General features: G+C 42.4%; 1 protein-coding gene across 3 annotated transcripts in view; it reads left to right on the forward strand.

Annotated features, from left to right (window-relative positions):
* Positions 1–13,535, forward strand: part of SASH1 (SAM and SH3 domain containing 1) — a 586,122-nt gene that overhangs the window by 304,520 nt on the left and 268,067 nt on the right. The gene's annotated exons all lie outside the window — the stretch shown is intronic.

Below are 13,535 nucleotides of genomic sequence, written 5' to 3' on the forward strand. Positions count from 1 at the left end.
TTCCAAGGATACTGTCAAGAAAGTGAAGAGAGAATGTACAGAATGAACAAAGTTTGGCAAATCTTATGTCTGATAAGGAACTTGTATCCAGAACATATAAAGAATAATTGCAACTCAACAATAAAACGTCAAATTAAAAATTAACGGCTAAAAAACTTATTGCTGATTAAAAAAAGGCAAAAGATCTGAACAAACATTTCTCCAAAAAAGGTACACGAACGGCCATAAACACCTGAAAAGACTTACCATTACCCATTATTAAGGAAGCGCAAACCCAAACCACAGTGAACCACCACTTTATACTCACTGTTGCTGTTGTTTAGTCACTAAGTTGTGTCCGACTCCTTGCAACCCCTTCTCCTCCTGCCCTCAATCTCTCCCAGCATCAGGGTCTGTTCCAATGAGTCGGCTCTTCGCATCAGGTGGCCAAAGTATTGGAGCTTCAGCTTCAGCATCAGTCCTTCCAATGAATATTCAGAGCTGATTATAGCCACTAGGATGGCTATAATAAAAAAGACAGACAATTACAAATGGTGACAAGGATATGAAGAATTCGGAACCCTCATTCCTTGCTAGTGAGAAGGTGAAATGTGTAGACCTTTCAGACAACAGTTAGTTCCTAAAATGTTATACATAGAGTTCCCATATGACCCATAAATTTTACTCCAAGATACATTTGCCCAAGATAAATGAAAACATGTTTGCACAAAAATTTATACATGAATGTCCATAGCAGCATTACTCATTAACAGTCAAAAGGTTGAAATAACCCAAATGTCCATCAAAATGGATAAACAAAACGTAGTTTAGCCACACAGTTGAGTATTATTTGTCGTCAAAAAAGGAATGAGGTACTGATATATCTTAAAACATGGATTAAACCTTGAAAACATTATTCTAAGTGAATGAAGTCAGACACAAAAGGTCACATGTTGTATGAATCTACTACATTAGTCTACTAGGGCTGCTGTAATAAAACATCACAGACCGAGTGGCTTAAACAGAAGTTTATTTTCTCATGGTTCTGGAGATTAGAAGTCCAAGATCAAGATCTTGGCAAGCTGGTCTCTCACGAGGCCTCTCTGCTTGGCCAGCAGACTACTGTCCTCTCGATATGCCCTTGCATGGCCTTTCTTTTGCACACACAGCCCTGGTGTCCATTCTTCTTCTTATAAGGACACCAGTCCTGTTGGATTAGGTCCCCACCATTAAGTTTCCATTTAATTTTAATTACCTGAAGACTCAGACGATAAAGAATCTGCGTACAATGCAGGAGACCTGGGTTCAGTCCCCGGGTTGGGATGATCCTCTGGAGGAAGGCATGGCAACCCGCTCCAGTATTCTTGCCTGGAGAATCCCATGGACAGAGGAGCCTGGTGGGCTACAGTCCATGGGGTCGCAAAGAATTGGACACGACTGAGCAGCTAACACAAAAACACAATTACCTCTCAAGGCCCTGTCTCCAAATACACAGTCACACTGAGGGGTTAGAACTTCACCATATGAATTTAGGGGCTTATAATTCAGGCCATAATGTGCACTTGTGTGCGATGTCCAGAACAGGCAAATCTATAATGACTGAAAGTAGGTTAGTGGTTGCTAGAGGTTAGAGGAATAGGAGGATTGGGGTGACAGCTAGGGGATGCAAATGTTTCTTTTTCAGGTGATGAAATTTACTGAAGGTGATTGTGGTGATGGTGGAGCTATGAATATGCTAAAAGTCACTGAATTGTACATTTTAATTGAGTGAATTGTATATATGTGAATTATGTCTCAATAAAGCTATTATCAAAAAGCAAACAAACCGACACCCACCCAGAGCAAAAAAGATCATTAATAAAGTCTTTACGAGGTAGCTGTATCCCATCCATAAGCATGGAGATCAGAGCCAAGATTAGAGTTTTAAAAGATGTGCAGGGAAGAAAGAGCCTAGCTCTGATGCTAAACATTCAGGGCAGAAGATCACGTGCATATGGTCAAGGCTGCCCTGCCTGCAAACTTGGCTTAAACCTGAGTTACAGAGGACTGGCCCCCTTAAGCTTCTGTCCAAGGCCAGCATTTATCTTAAAGGCCAAAGAGCGACCTCCCAGCCCAGGCAGAAAAGAGTTTCTAAGGCGGGGAACTCGGCAGGGTATGAGGAAGGGCCTGCAGTCATCTCCCCTGTGTTTCTGACTGCCCTCTTCCATCCTTTAGAATGAGCATGTTAGACTGGAATCACCATGTAATCCTTCTGGTCTGATGTGCTCTTCTCTTAGGAGCTCTGTGTTTTCAAAGCACAGGTCTGCCAAGCTGCCTTTTTTAAGCACACTCGCCACATGGTCATTGTCGGTCTATTTATTGACCTGCTCTACTAGACTTAAGATCCTAGAAAATGGGAACTGTTACTTTTATTCTCGCACCCTCAGTGGCTCACCCATGGCTGAGCACATAGAAAATGCTCCATAGATGCTTATTAACTGAATTAATAAATGAGTCTTTGGTTTTCCTGTGTTGAATTTGTTAGAATGCACATAACTTTCTGCTTAGACTAGGCAATTTGGGAAATTAACAAACTAAAGAATCCTAATTAAAGCATTGATTTTATTTCCATAGAGTTGACATAATTATGGATAGTAATAGCTTAACATGTATTAAACTTTTCTAGACTGGGCCCTATGCTAAGTGACTTATATGTTAGTTATCTCATTTAATCCTCACAATAAACACCTGAGTAGATATTATTACTCCCATTTAACAGATATGGACACCGAGGATCACAGAGGTCGACTTGCCCAAAGTCATGGAGTTGATCACAGTGGAGCCTTGGTTTAAATCTCAGAACTCCAAAGCCTATTCATTTATCCTCTATACAATTATGACTTCTCAGGGGTTTTTTTTGTTTGTTTTTTTGGCTGTGTTATGCAGCATCCAGGATCTGTTCCACAACCAGGGATCAAACCTGTGCCTCCTGCAGTGAAATCGCGGAGTCCTAACCACTGGACAGCCAGGGAATTCCCATGATTTCTTAATATTTTATTTTGTCAACATACCCACATCAAATGTAAACGGAAAAGAGGCCTGAGGCCTGAGCTTGTTGACCTGCCTTTCTTCTAAGCCCTGTCTGAAGGCTTCCTGGCCTTAAAGTTCAGCAGGTCCCTGCCTTGGTCTGAGATGGTGCACAGCTTCATCACAGATTCAGGCTGCCATTTCTGAGATTACCTCACTCAGGAGGCAAAAATTCCTCCCCTTGCCTTGAGAAGGGGATTATGAAAGTAACACACGCATAGAAAGTATGGGTGGTCTTCTCCCCCTTGTTCATGAATTCAGGTCTGAAATCAAGCAAAACCAGAAAAAGCCTTTTCAGATTGTTTTCACTTCTACTGACTCACAGCTTCCAGTGTTCATTGTATCCTCTTTCGTTCCCCTTATACACACTTCACGGCATTCTGCACAAAGGGAGAACTCAATACGAGTTGACTGCTTACCAGAATAGAACATTCTGACATTTCAGAGCAACAAGCTCAGCTTGAGGTGTTTCAGAAAGGCATGCATCAAATGTCACAAAGTTGTTATAAGAGATTCAACAGCTTTCACATTGACCTCAATAAACAAAATTAAATGTTTGCTCATTTCATGGTAACCATGTCCCAATGCAAACAGCTTGGTATGTTCTCTATTTCTATTTGCCGCTGTTACCTTGGCTGTCTGTGTGTTATAACTGGATGGCACTCAAAGATTGTTGTCTGCAAGGAGGGGTGATGTTTATACTCAAAGTGGGACAACATGAGTTCCAAGGGAGCTGAAATCATTCAAGACCAATGTGTATGATTGGGAAAATTAAACAGAACCAAAGTTAATCCACCACACTCAGGGTGTTCCTTGGTTCTAGGGTTAAGCCAGAATTCTAGGAATGGATGGGGTTGCCAATGCCAATTGTGTAAACTGTCCTCAAATTTCAAATGAACTGTGTGAGCAGAGAGAAAATTCAGATCTCTCCTGGATTCTTCTTTCAGAGTAAGGGCCAATGTCCCCATTCCCCTACCATTCTCACCAATACCCAGGGGTGGGTGAGCTGCTCCTGTTGAAGGCCCTATAACACTTCTCCTCCCACTCTGACCCTGGTTCCACTGCTGTTGCTTATCTGACTGTCTGTCTTCACCCCGTAAGATGGAATAAAACTATTCTTACGCATCATTGTACATCCAGAACACACTTGACTTAAAGCATTTTTATTAACTGCATTAATGAATCATAAGGTTGATGGAGAAAAAGAAATGGCTGGCAAAAATTTGACTGAGAACTGACTCCCCGTCATGGAGAAGTCGCTACATCTTACTGATGGTGTCTCTTACACCAAGAGTGAGCCAAACCTTTTTATTTTTTAATTTTTTGGCCATACCATGCCACATGCAAGATCTTAGTTCCTCAATCAGGGATTGAACTCGTGCCCCCTGCAATGGAAGCTCAGAGTCTTAACCACTGGACTGCCAGGAAAGACTGCTAGTGACCCAAACCTTATCAGCAGGGGGAAGACTTCAGTTGAAATGATAAGATCTTTTAAAGATTAAGACACTTTTCATCATTCTAATACCCTTTCAATGTCCTATAGAGATTGGTTTTTAAATTTTTATTTCCCTCATTTTTAATTTCTGAACAAAATGGTCTACTTAAGAACTGAATTTTTAAGTCCAAAATTAAATACAATATGTGCCTATATTTGAAATATGTCTTTTGAAAATATTTAAAGACTAGAAATCAGAGGATACCACTTTCATAATGTTCTTTTCAATTTTCATGAAATTTGAAGAACTTTAACTTTTCAATTATGAAATAGTATATGGAAAAGAGTTCTATTTTGAATCTGAATTATTTTTCAATGTCACTTACCTTACATTAGGGCTTCCCAGGTGGCGCTAGTGATAAAAAATCTGCCTGCCAATGCAGGAGACAGAGGAGATGTGAGCTCAATCCTAGGTCAGGAAGATCCCCTGGAGGCAGGCACGGCAACCCACTCCAGTATTCTTGCCTGGAAAAGCCTATGGACAGAGGAGCCTGGTAGGCTATAGTCCATAGGGTTGCAAAGAGTCAGACATGACTGAAGCAACTTAGCATGCACATAACTTACATTAATCATGTTAGAATTGCCTGCTTCCCCCCCTCCTAAAAAAAAAAAAACTCTTAGGATACAGCTTATACATTATTTATATATATATCAGATCAGATCAGTCTCTCAGTCGTGTCCGACTCTTTGCGACCCCATGAATCGCAGCACGCCAGGCCTCCCTGTCCATTACCAACTCCTGGAGTTCACTCAGACTCACGTCCATCAAGTCAGTGATGCCATCCAGCCATCTCATCCTCTGTCGTCCCCTTCTCCTCCTGCCCCCAATCCCTCCCAACATCAGAGTCTTTTCCAATGAGTCAACTCTTTGCATGAGGTGCCCAAAGTACTGGAGTTTCAGCTTTAGCATCATTCCTTCCAAAGAAATCCCAGGGCTGATCTCCAGAATGGACTGGTTGGATCTCCTTGCAGTCCAAGGGACTCTCAAGAGTCTTCTCCAACACCGCAGTTCAAAACCATCAATTCTTCGGTGCTCAGCCTTCTTCACAGTCCAACTCTCACATCCATACATGACCACAGGAAAAACCATAGCCTTGACTAGACGAACCTTTGTTGGCAAAGTAATGTCTCTGCTTTTGAATATGCTATCTAGGTTGGTCATAACTTTCCTTCCAAGGAGTAAGCGTCTTTTAATTTCATATACATATATATATATTGCCAACAAAGGTTCGTCTAGTCAAGGCTATGGTTTTTCCTGTGGTCATGTATGGATGTGAGAGTTGGACTGTGAAGAAGGCTGAGCGCCGAAGAATTGCTGCTTTTGAACTGTGGTGTTGGAGAAGACTCTTGAGAGTCCCTTGGACTGCAAGGAGATCCAACCAGTCCATTCTGAAGGAGATCAGCCCTGGGATTTCTTTGGAAGGAAGGATGCTAAAGCTGAAACTTCAGTACTTTGGCCACCTCATGCGAAGAGTTGACTCATTGGAAAAGACTCTGATGTTGGGAGGGATTGGGGGCAGGAGGAGAAGGGGACGACAGAGGATGAGATGGCTGGATGGCATCACTGACTCGATGGATGTGAGTCTGAGTGAACTCCAGGAGTTGGTGATGGACAGGGAGGCCTGGCGTGCTGCAATTCATGGGGTCGCAAAGAGTCGGACACGACTGAGTGACTGATATGATCTGATCTGATCTCATCTGATATATATATACACACACATATATATAATAACATTAATCAGCTTCTTATGTACCTTGTTTTTGAATTTGTCTAGTAGTTGGTAGAGGTCCTAAAAAATGCTTTGTAGATATTAATGTGTTATCCAAATTTTGCTACCATTGAGGTAATCATCAGGAAGACTTCTACCTGACATTTGAGAGCAGCGTTGATGATAAATCCCTATACAGACAGTCAGCCCTTCCACCTGTGTATTTCATTCAAATTCAGATTCTCTTGGAGGGACTTGCAACACCACCCAAGTCTTCCTGAGTCAGAAGTGTGTCTGTTTGCCATTACTTTCCATTGTCACCTGTTGGGTCCCTTATGTCCTTGCCTTCCTCCCATTTCTAAAACATGTGCCTAATCTGCCTAGGAGAAAGCAGAGGCGATCAGAATATTTCAAGTGCCAAATGGAAATGCCAACAGGGCAGTGCACATTAAGTAGAGGCAGAACATGTCGTGAAAACGAAGCCTGGGAGAAGAGAAGGGGTTGCCTGCATTTCACAGACTTAGCAAAAGATTTTTGGATACAGGTGGCAGTGGCAAATTGCCTGTCAAGAGATTCACTTCCTAACGAGGCCAGCCATGTAGAACAGCTACCACACCACCAGGGCACTGCAGCTGGCCCGGATCTTTGGGGCTCTGAGCCGGGTGGCAGGAATGACAGTCCTGCAGTCCCCAGCAGCAGCCACATCCCTGGGGGTCGAGAGGCCAGGCAGCAGGGCTCATGCCACCAGGCACCCCTTCATGCTGCCACTGACGTTTGGCATCAGTCGGATGAGGATTGGGCATTAGTAGGGTATGGGGGGAGATCTGAAGTGAGGCAGGGGGCAGGGTGGAAAGGAAATGGGAAGAAGAGCGCCCGTTTATCTTCAGGAGCCTCTGTCATCTTTGGTTATCAGTCCAGAGGAATGCAAAAGCTGAAGGACAGAGGAATGGATAATGCTAGGTCCTGACCATGCTGGTCTCAGGTTTTCCTCAACTGAGTGCTCTCAGATGCCCAGGAAAACAAAACACTGCATGCTTTTCCAAACTCTTTCTCTCTTTCTTTCTCTGATACACACACATACACACACACACACACACACTTCCCAGTGTTCTTCCTTGTATCCATCTCTATGCTTAAAAAACTGAAATGACAGCAAGGAGGCTGCATGGTGGCCAGTGTACTGATCTCCTTTCTCACCATTTAGCTTCTGTGTAAGAGAACAATTTTTCTGGACAGCAAGTAAGGCAATGTCACTTTCAAGGTCAGGATTGATCCAAACCCCACTCCTTCCTGTGTGGAGGAGAAACCTTTTTTCTCCCTGCGCCACCATTCCATTCCTGACAGGTTGACTTCACATTGAGAACATAGGCAGGTGTGATGCCCCGTTGGTGGTGGCCCCTGGGTACTTTTCAAAGCCAGTTCTCAGCACCCAGGCATCCACACTGTTTTTGGCAGAGCCAGGGTAGGATGCTAGGCTAACTGCAGGAGCTGCCAGCTTTAAGAAAAATCTGGCTTCAAGTCAGATAGATCCCAGGGACCAAGTTGAATAACAAAAAGTTCAATGAATGGAAGTTTCAAGCTTAGGAAAAAGGAGACGCCACTGGCGATGTGCAATTAAGTTAAACCTTCAGCTCTGTAGAAAAACACCAAAATGCTAGGACTAGAGCCTCAGGGAACAACAATGGAGACCCAAATCTTAAGAGACAATTCCGAAGAAGTTGGAAGAAAAAAAATCAGCAATGGCAGAAATATTTGCAGTATATTGTGGTTCAGATGGTATAGAATCTGCCTACAGTGTGGGAGTTCCAGGTTTGATCCCTGGGTTGGGAAGATCCCCTGGAGAAGGAAATGGCTACCCACTCCAGTATTCTTGCCTGGAGAATCCCATGGACAGAGAAGGCTCGTAGGCTACAGTCCCTGGGGTTGCAAAGAGTTGGACACAACTGAGCAACTAACATTTTCACTAAAACTGGGGCCAAAAGTCCTTGGCAGAATCATTTCTGACTTCTGGATACCTGCACAGGGTGGGCGCCCAAGAAACTCCTGAGTCAATGAGTGAACATGAAGTGGCTGAAGCTTTCACTGAAAAAGCAGAAGGTGTCAGGCTGAGTTTCGTGTTCTTAAGAAATCCTGTACCTGCCTTTTGAGAACCCAGCCTTCTCGCATTCTTAAGCGTGTTTTCTAAACTCCTGTCCTGGAGAAGCAGAAGGTGCTTCTCAGGTTCACTGAGCTAGAACGACATTTTGATACAAACAGACCCCAGCCCACTGAAAGAGTTATGCGTTTGGCAGGAACACCACCTTGAGTTCAGACAGAAAGCACATCTGTGCCTCACTGATAATGTAATAACCTACATTACAGTTTTGGCCGAGAGCACCTGTGCACAGCCCAGAAAGTCAGCCCAGGGCAACCATTCTGATGGAGGTGATATTAACAGCTCTCATTAAAACTGATGACTATGGCAGTGCCCAGGAGCGCGGCTGCAGTGAGGCGTCTGTCTACATTTCCATGACAAGCCTCTATTTTTGGAGTTCATAACTCAGCCATAGAAATATGCTTTGCATTGAACTGAAACCTGAAAAGAGAGTTTGGGATAAAGAGAGTTTGACTTTTATTGCTTTCCTGCTCCTGTCTGGACAATGGAAAAAGGTTACATGATGATGGAGGACATATTTTTGAGTTGGCCCAGGTAGAGTTTGAGTGTCTTAACTTTTATATTTATCAGGAACACTAAGAGTTCTATTATGATGGAAGTGATCCTAGGTGGGCACCTGTTCGTTTTGTTTACTGTTACCTGTCCAAAATGAAGAAGCACAGGATTCCTCATCCGCCAGCTGGGACTTAATGGGGTCCCATATGGCTCTTAAAGAACCTCTTGAGGAAAGTGAAAGAGGAGAGTGAAAAAGCTGGGTTAAAACTCAACATTCAATGGAGTATTACTCAGCCATTAAAAAGAATACATTTGAATCAGTTCTAATGAGGTGGATGAAACTGGAGCCAATTATACAGAGTGAAGTAAGCCAGAAAGAAAAATACCAATACAGTATACTAACACATATATATGGAATTTAGAAAGATGGTAACGATAACCCTGTATGCGAGACAGCAAAAGAGACACAGATGTATAGAACAGTCTTTTGGACTCTGTGGGAGAGGGAGGCGGGGGATGATTTGGGAGAACAGCATTGAAACATGTATAATATCATATAAGAAACGAATCACCAGTCCAGGTTCGATGCAGGATACAGGAAGCTTGGGGCTGGTGCACTGGAATGACCCAGAGGGATGGTATGGGGAGGGAGGTGGGAGGGGGGTTCAGGATTGGGAACACGTGTACACCCGTGGCGGATTCATGTTGATGTATGGCAAAACCAATACAATATTATAAAGTTAAAAAAATAAAAATAAAAAGTGTCTATAAAAAAAAAACCCTCAACGTTCAAAAAGCAAAAATCATGGCATCCAGTCCCATTACCTCATGGCAAGTAGAAGTATTTGGGGAAACAATGGAAACAGTGACATGCTTGGGCTCCAAAACCACTGCAGATGGTGACTATAGCCTTGAAATTAAAAGACACTTGCTCCTTGAAAGAAGAGCTATGACCAACCTAGACAGCATATTAAAAAGTGGAGACATTACTTTGCCAGCAAAGGTCCGTCTAGTCAAAGCTATGGTTTTTCCAGTGGTCATGTATGGATGTGAGAGTTGGACTTTAAAGAAAGCTGAGTGCCAAAGAATTGATGCTTTTGAGCTGTGGTGTTGGAGAAGACTCTTGAGAATCCCTTGGACTGCAAGGAGATCAAATCAGTCAATCCTAAAAGAAATTAGTCCTGGATATTCATTGGAAGGACTGATGCTGAAGCTGAAGCTTCAATACTTTGGCCACCTGATGTGAAGAGTTGACTCATTGGGAAAGACCCTGATGCTGGGAAAGATTGAAGGTGGGAGGAGAAGGGGACGACAGAGGATGAGATGGTTAGATGATATCAGCGACTCAATGGACATGAGTTTGAGCAAGCTCCGGGAGTTGGTGCTGAACAGGGAAGCCTGGCTTGCTGCAATCCATTGGGTCAAAAAGAGTCGGACATGACTGAGCTACTGAACTGACTGAATATGGCTAGATCTTGCTCACTTTCAACTCAGTGCTTCTCTCTGATGAAGAACAGACCTAATGACATGCACATCACTGACTGCAATTTGAAAGATAACTCTATTATCTTTAATTTTGACCAAGTGTTGCAAAATGCATTCCTGTCCCCAGCTAGGCAGGTTGGAGTTTGCTGTTTCTGTTAGTATCCTGTTTAGAATGTAGATGAACTACTGTTCCTCCAGAAATGTGAAGGAAGATAGCCTTAAAATTAGGGGGAGATTACTTGATAATTTCTGCTTTTTTAACAAGTATTGGTGGGGAAGATAAAGGTCATCATTGTCTTCAGTGTCTTTTCTCCACACATGATAGAAATTACATGGAGACATGAATCAGATTATGTTGCTTCTCTGCTTAAAATTCTTCTGTGGTTTCTTCTGGACTTAAAATAAATCCATACTCCTTACAATGGTGCAGAGGGCAGTGTGGTCCAGCCCTGATCACCTGATGACCTCATGTCACACCCCCTCTCCCTTGCTCTCCCCACTCCAATTATACTTGACTTTTTCCAATTTCTCAACTCCACTAAGCATTTTTCCTCACCTTAGAGACTTCGCATTCACAAACTTCTTTGCCTGCAATGTTTTTCTTCCCACACATAATAGCTAAATTCATATTCTCCGGTTTGAATGTCTTCTCTTCATGACTGCTCCACCTGAAGCATTGATTGCAGCATGCCAGGCTTCCTTGTTCTTCACTATCTCCAGGAGCTTGATCAAACTCATGTCCATTGAGTCAGTGATGCCATCCAACCATCTCATCCTCTGTCACCCTCTTCTCCTCCTGCCCTCAATCTTTCCAGCATCTGGATCTTTTCCAATGAGTCGGCTGTTTGCATCAGGTAGCCAAAACAAAGTATTAAAGCTTCATCTTCAGCATCAGTCCTTCCAATGTATATTCAGTGTTGATTTCCTTTAGGATTGACTGATCTGATCTCCTTGCAGTCCATGGGACTTTCAAGAGTCTTCTCCAGCACCACAATTTGAAAGCATCAATTCTTTGGCACTCAGTCTTCTTTATGGTCCATCTCTCAGATGCATACATGAGTACTGGAAAAACCATAGCTTTGACTATCTGGACCTTTATTGGCAAAGTAATGTCTCTGCTTTGTAATACACTGTCTAGGTTTATCATAGCTTTCCTTCCAAGGAGCAGGCATCTTTTAATTTCATGGCTTCAGTCACCGTCCACAGTGATTTTGGATAAGCTTCTGACAGTTGAGCTAGTAGCCTTATTCTCTTTATAGTATACTTAAAAGAATAATTTCTCCTCAATCTTTATGTAACTATAACTTTGCAGGAAGTTAGCTAGGATCCCCACATCAGATGACAATCTTCAGAATTGGAGGGATAAAGAGATTCTGTTCTTTTACAGCTTTTTCTGTTTCCATAGCATCAGGAAATACTACCTAATTTCTGCAAAGAGTTTTTGTAGCTAAACAGAAGGTGCTTGCCTCTTGAACTTTTAGGCAACCTGATTCTTGACTTGGTTTACTTTGAGTTCTGGGCACTTAAATAAGAAAAATATGTTCTGTACATATAAAGGAATAAATGTACAGTCACTGCCACCTATGAATATTTCTGTAAGTTTTCTGTACTATTCGTGATTAACTATAATGGAGAAATAATAAATTTAATGATGATGACGACAGTGATGATGTCTAGGATATTTGCTTTCTCTACCAAGCACCGTACAAAGCACTTTATTTCTAAGTATAATATATATTTCATTTTATTGTATAGCATCTAGTATCGTATATTTTATTTATATAGTAACAATAATAATGGTTTATATGAGCAACAGGGACAACAGCAGCCATATCCAGGGCAAGAAAATAAGTTCACTACTTTGGAAACCTTAGCAAAAGCAAGATGAGAATACTGATTCATTTTCCAACTGGATCTGGTTCTCTCAGAGCATTAAACCACATCCTGGATGTGACTGGCTCAAGACCCCACAGCTAATAAAAAGCACTTGGGACTCAGGCTCAAGCCTTCAGATGCTGTCAGTGTATTATGGACTGTCTCTGGGAAGGCAGCGTTAACCCAGGCAGCAGACAAAACAGGTAACTTAGGAATTTGTGACCCATGATTCTTCTATTAAACTGAATACTCACATTTTTGAATGGTGGCCTCTAGAAGTTTCTGAAAAAAAAATCTGATCTCCACATTAGAAGTGGGAATATGATTCAGGAAATCTGTAATTGTCCATAATGGCTTTCTCTGAATTACTCTATCAGATTCTTTTCCTCTCTGCCATTTGCCAAAATCTGGTGGGCTGCAAAGAAAATAGGAAGAGCTTTAGATGAAATAAGAAGACTGCTACATAGGAATGTGACCTTTGGCAAGTCACTTAGTCTTTAAGCCTCAGTTTCCTCATCTGTAAAGTGGGAATAATAACTCACCTTATGGAGTCTTTGAGGCAATTAGATAATGTAGGCAGAGCACTTAGCAATGTGTAGAAAGGACCCAATGTTAGCTGCTGATGTGGCTGTTATTCGTAGTATTATTAATAACAATACAGATGTAAGGGAAGCTCTAGGCAACCAAAAGTCTGGTTTTGTTTTAATTTTAAAGGGAGTCTAGGACAGCTGGTGAGCTATTAAAAAGCAAAGAAGCATAAGCAAGTAGTAGAATAGGTAAGGCAAATCTCACCAATTCCACAATTCTGCTTCTAATCCTACCTCGATCAAGCCTCTTCACCTCTCTAAATTTCAGTTTGCTTGTCTGTAAAAGAAAGAGGTCTACTCTTCCCATCTCAGCAGATTTTCAAGGATTCAAATGACACACATGTATATAAAGGCACATTGAGGATTTTAAGAATCTGCCTTCCAATGCAGGGGACGCAAGTTCGACACCTGGTCAGGGAACTAAGATCCCGCGTGCCGCGAGGCAACCTGGCTTGCGTGACACGAGTAGAGGAGCCCGCACACCACAACAGAGATGCAGCGCAGCCAAAATAAAATAAATAAATGAAAGCACGTTGAATTTCTTAATGGGAATGGTATACGTTGCTTTCACACCTGTTTCACTTAACTGAGTCTCGTTTCTTCGAAGTCAGTGATTCCCAACCCTGTCTGCACAATTAGAAGCAACCAGAAGCTTCTAAAAATCCACATACTCAGGCCACAACCCAGAC

The sequence above is a fragment of the Bos grunniens genome, chromosome 9, assembly GCF_055505025.1.
Source record: "Bos grunniens cultivar Pamir isolate PY7600 chromosome 9, Bosgru_T2T1.0, whole genome shotgun sequence".
Taxonomy (NCBI): Eukaryota; Metazoa; Chordata; class Mammalia; order Artiodactyla; family Bovidae; genus Bos; species Bos grunniens.